Source organism: Physcomitrium patens, chromosome 2, assembly GCF_059467195.1.
Source record: "Physcomitrium patens ecotype Gransden chromosome 2, ASM5946719v1, whole genome shotgun sequence".
In the NCBI taxonomy this organism is placed as follows: domain Eukaryota; kingdom Viridiplantae; phylum Streptophyta; class Bryopsida; order Funariales; family Funariaceae; genus Physcomitrium; species Physcomitrium patens.
This window is the reverse complement of record NC_143411.1, coordinates 10,821,027-10,827,026: the sequence shown is the minus strand read 5'-3', so window position 1 is coordinate 10,827,026 and position 6,000 is coordinate 10,821,027.

Below are 6,000 nucleotides of genomic sequence, written 5' to 3'. Positions count from 1 at the left end.
AGTTAGTCAAGGCATTGATATATGACACATGTATTGTATTGCTCTAGAATCTATATACCATATAGAAGTAGTTGTTTTTATTGATTATGAATGCAATCACATAAAGTCTATTTGGTTTTATAATCATACTTGATTTTTTTTTTCAACATTTATTCATTTTTTACAATCTTGAATAAGATGTCTAGATTTCTTATAACAAAAATATTTTTTGTGAGTAGAATAGTTTTTTAAGAATAGAATAATTTTTTGTTTCAAAAGGTTATAAAGAATTTTTATCTTTTAAATTTAAAAAATTATTATAATTTTTAATATAGTGTGGTTTCTTATTATTATAAAATATTTTCATTCTAATACAAAAAATTGATGTATTTTTCATAGTTAAATTTATATCTTCTATTAAGATTTTTTATTGTATTAATTTTTTTTATTAATACTTGCAAAGTAATACTTAGTTGTCTTCTAAAAGATCTAATGAAGGATCTACAAGATAAGAACAAACTTCTAAGAAGAGTTAAGATTGTCTCATTATCTTGAATTAAATATTTGGTTATTGAAAATTCCTCAAGATGGGATCTAAATACATAAATATATTTAGTGATATTCTTATTTGTTTTGATTTTTTAAGTATATAATTTATCTTTAAGATTCATCTTGGTTTTTATATCTTGTGATTTAAATACACTTTTTGATTTCTTTCATGCTTTATTTGATGAATTATATGATTGTATATGTAATACAATGTTATTTTTGAAATAGTATTAATTATGGTTAGAAATAATAGATCTCTATTTTTTTTTCTCATCTGGTAAAAAAAATTAATGTATTAGTAGCAATTTGTGTTGCATTAGGTGCTACATGTGAGAATTTACTACCACTTACTATAAGTCCGAAGGTAGATATCTGTCACAGATATATGCATATAAGCCAATAATTACATGTATAAATAGGTAGAAGTAAGTAAAAGTAGGTAAAAATAAGTTAATTCTATAATATTTGCTATAGAAGCTTCTTAGAAGCCTCATAGATGCTGCTTTGACTTTATAGGTATCTTTAATTGACTTTTTGGATTAGAAACATAGTCAATAAGTTGACCATGTGCCACACATGTTATTAGCTTGAAGACCAAGCTAACTATGTGGCCCACACATATAAAAACTTGCCTAATAAGTCAAGGGATGTGTCCTACAAAGTCAACACATATTAGAGGTCTTATAGAACATTGCCACGTAGCCCTTAATTAGATAGTATATATAGAGACAAGAGTGAAGCCTTCTTCACTCTTGTCAACTCTTTTTTTGCTTCCAATCTAGTTTCAAGGATCTCTAGTTTTCTTGGCTTTTGGCAATAGCCATTCTAGTTTCTTTCTTAATATACATATCAAGTTATTTCTATTTTGTCATCTTTCTTTGAGAGAAGTTTCACTTATTTATTTGTTTTTATCATGTTCTTGTCCTTGACAGATTGATAAGAGTACACTTACAATATCAGAGCTTTGTCTAATCTTGATTAAAAGTGGATTACTCCTTTCTATTGATAAGACATAAGCATATTAGAAGTTGCAGATTATCCTCTTCTAAACTGATATTGTCCTTAGTATTTTCTTTGTTCTCAAGTCCTCTCTTCTATTTGTCTTAGGCGATATTAGACATCTTCTCTTTTCTAAGTATTATCATGGCAGAACTTGCTGAAATGAAGAGTGCAATGGTACAAATGCAGGAGCAATTGAAGGAGTTAATGCTTGCGATGCATTAACTCAATTTACCACCACAAGGAGCAACAAGATTGGCAGGAAGTGAAGATATAGAAATGATTGGAGCTGCTTCAACATCTGCACCAAATCATGTCCTTTCTCCTATGGTGGAACGCCCTTCTAGTATTAGAGAACTAAGAATTGCCCTACTCAAGAAGTTTGATGGTACCAGATCAAAGTTTAGAGGATTCATCAATCAAGTACAACTCGTGATTGAACTTCAACCCCAAAGCTATCCAACTCTAAGATCACAAGTTAGATTCATTGATACGCTTCTTTCAAGTTCAGTATTATCATAGTTTTCATCTTTTCTTGAACGACGAGATCCAATATTAGATAATCTAAAAGCTTTTTTGGTGGAGTTTCAATCCATGTATGAAAAACATGATGCAATTTGTATTGCAACCAATAAGATTCGTACTTTGCGACAAAGCAATCGATCAGTAACGTTGTATGCTTCACAATTTCAACAACTTGCAACTGATATCAAGTGGGATGATGCTGCGCTTATTAGCCTATTTCTCTACGGATTACAATATGAGGTAAAAAAATTAATGCTCAACTTACTTGATCCTCAAACATTGAGTCAAGCAATTGACTTTGCTATGAAGTGCGACAATCATCTTTTTGAATTCGAATCTGAGAACCGTATAAGTAGACCTCAACGTTATTATAATTCAATGGCAACACCAACATCTCTTCAACACATACATTCAGAAGTAGAGAATATGCAAATTGATGCGATATGTCTCAAACCTCTTACTGAGCAAGAAAAGACTCGTCATCGTCAAGTCTTGCATTTCTTAGTTTTTGTAATATGTGATCCTCTTATTTATGATATTAAGAAAAATCCTTCAAAGTCTCATGATATTTCCAAGTTTGAATTCAAGAAGAATCTACTATATTTTGAGGGACGCCTATATGTTCCAGAAAGTCAAACTCGATTACGTGTTCTTCAAGCTCGTCATAACTTTCCAGTAGTAGGACATTTTGGGTACAATAAAACTTTGGAACTAATATCCAAGGACTTTTGGTGGTCCCAAATGTGGAAAGTAGTCAAAGATTTTGTACAATATTGTGATGTTTGCTCGAGATCAAAAACTCCTCGTCGTCAACCTTATGGACTTCTTAAGCCATTATCCATTCCAGAACAACCATGGTCTTCTGTTTCTATGGATTTCATCATGGATCTTCGAATCTCAAGTTCTTATGATTCTATATTCGTGATAGTAGTTCGTTTTACGAAGATGGCAGATTTTGTACCATGTATAAAATCTATCACAGGTGAAGAAATAGCTAAGCTCTTTTTAGACAATATCTATCGCTATTATGGATTACCCAAAGATATTATATCAGATAGGGGAACTCAATTTGTATAAAAATTTTGGCAGACTCTTTTCAAGATTATAAAAGTGGATATAAAACTACCTTCGATATTCCATCCTCAAATTGATGGACAAATGGAGCTTGTTAATCAAGTTTTAGAGCAGTATTTAAGATGTAGCATTAACTACCAACAAGATGATTGGACAAATCTTTTGCCATTGGCAGAGTTTGCTTACAATAACACGGTACATTCTTCTATAAAACAAATACCTTTCTTTGCCAATTATGGTTATCATCCATGACTTGATACTTTTGAATTTTCAAAAGTTGATAATCTTGTTACAAAAGATTTGGCAATTCATTTGTCATAGCTACATTCAACAATGAAGGCACAGTTAAAAGAAGCTCAAGAACAATAAAAGGTCAATGCGGATGTCTACCGAAAGGAACAACCACCATTCCACATGGGTGATAAGGTATGGTTACTTCATCAGAATATCAAGAGCACTCGTCCTTGTGACAAGTTGGACTATTGAAGGCTTGGACCATTTTCTATTTTTATACAAATCAATCCAATTGCATATCGTTTACACCTACCGGACTCAATGAAAATCCATCCAATATTCCACGTGTCTCTTCTTGAATCATACAAGACAGTGGACATACCAAGAAGAAGACAAGCTCTACCTCATCTTATAGAAGTAGATAATAATGAAGAATTTAAAGTGGAAGAAGTCTTGGATTCAAGGCGGCACCAAAATAAATTAAAATGTCTTATCCATTGGTATAGATATGATATTAGTGAACACACATAGAAGCCAGTAAAGAATCTTGTAAATGCAGCAAAGGTAGTGGAGGCTTTTCATCGACCACATCCATCAAAATCAAGATAAAAATCTTTGTTATAAAAGAAACAAGATCTAAGCAAGATAACATTCTACTTTCAATCCTTGTTTGTAGCTTCTTTGTAGTTGTGACACTGAGGAGATGGAGAACCAACAATCAACGGATTCAACTTAAGAGCCTTCATTTGTTGACCTACTGGACGAGACATTACGATTGTCACAACCTTCAAGACAACGTAATCGAGATGAAGATCTTCAAGAATGACATATTCTTCCTCAAATAGATGGTGAGATACAACGCATTTGGTATCACGACCTTGGAAGGAACTCTCAATGTTTGGTGATTTTACTAGAGGTAGGAACAACTCCTGACAATGTTTCAAATGTTTTATTCAAAAGAAGTTATGAAGGCCTCAACAACAATCAAATAACTGGGTAGTCCTCCCGCCTCGGTATGGGACACTACCGATGGTTGAGAGGCCCTATCAATCATCTTCGAAGAGAACAAAGATCAAAGTATGTGGCGAATACAATTTGTCGCATCATAGATTTCTTCAACATATGTTGACCGCTCCTCATAGAATTCGTCCTTAGAAGAGGGAGTAATGTCATAGACATATGCATGTAAGCCAGTAATTACATGTATAAATAAGTAGAAGTAAGTAAAAGTAGATAAAAGTAAATTAATTCTATAATATTTGCTATAGAAGCTTCTTAGAAGCCTCATAGATGCTGTTTTGATTTTATAGGTGTCTTTAATTGACTTTTTGGATTAGAAACATAGTCAATAAGTTGACCATGTGCCACACATGTTGTTAACTTGAAGACCAAACTAACTATGTGGCCCACACATATAAAAACTTGCCTAATAAGTCAAGGGATGTGTCCTACAAAGTCAACACATATTGGAGGTCCTATAGAACATCGCCACGTAGCCCCTAGTTAGATAGTATATATAGAGACAAGAGTGAAGCCTTCTTCACTCTTGTCAACTCTTTTTTTGCTTCCAATCTAGTTTCAAGGATCTCTAGTTTTCTTGGCTTTTGGCAATAGCCATTCTAGTTTCTTTCTTAATATACATATCAAGTTATTTCTATTTTGTCATCTTTCTTTGAGAGAAGTTTCACTTGTTTATTTGTTTTTATCATGTTCTTGTCCTTGACAATATCTCTCAATAAACAAAATTGAATGAGAATTTTTTAACTTTGAAACCTAATATCAATATATATTGTTAAATATTAAAATAGGTGCCATTGAATTTAGAAACATGATTGATATCAACCTTGTGAATCATTCTTAATATTTTTTAAAATAAACCTCAAGCTTCCTTATAAAGATGAAAAGCTTATTTGAATCACTTTTAGTTCAATATCATCTACAAGTTGTAATTTTGTTTGGACATGATTAAAATCACTTTCTATGAAGTTGAAGACTTGAAACTTTGCACCAGCCTCAATCTTCATATTAGATTGTTGAAATGTAGATTTATGAGCAATTTTGCTTTAAGCACAAGAATTGAAATTCATGAGAATTCATTATGATACCATGAAGGATTTACATGAGAACCAAGAATAAGAATAAGGAGTAAGACTAATTGCAATAATAACAATGTTTACAGCTCTCTCTATATATATTGTTCAACTATCTTAGAATCTGAAGTCACAACTGTTCATATCACAATTGTTCAAGTAGTGTACTATATTCATACTACATACGCATCCAACAGTAATTGAGTGAACTCTCTGCACATTTACATACATCTGTTGTCATCAGCAGATCTGATGTCATCAGTAGAGTATCTGCGCATTGAAATGGCTCGCATCGATTGATCTAAGTCTGACATTCCCGCAAGTGTGCCCTCCTCTCTCTCGCTTTTCTTTGACCACCACCACGCTGTTGCTAACTTTTGATTCGTCGCTGTAACCCGATGACTGTTATCATTCTTCGAATGGCGACAGAAGGAGGGATCTTGTGGAAGCGGGGGGCCTGGCGGACAAAAATCAAGCTGTGTGGCACTGGTTTAGTTTTGCGGATGTGGACGACGTAACACGGCATTTTGACCGCAATTGATTAAAGAGA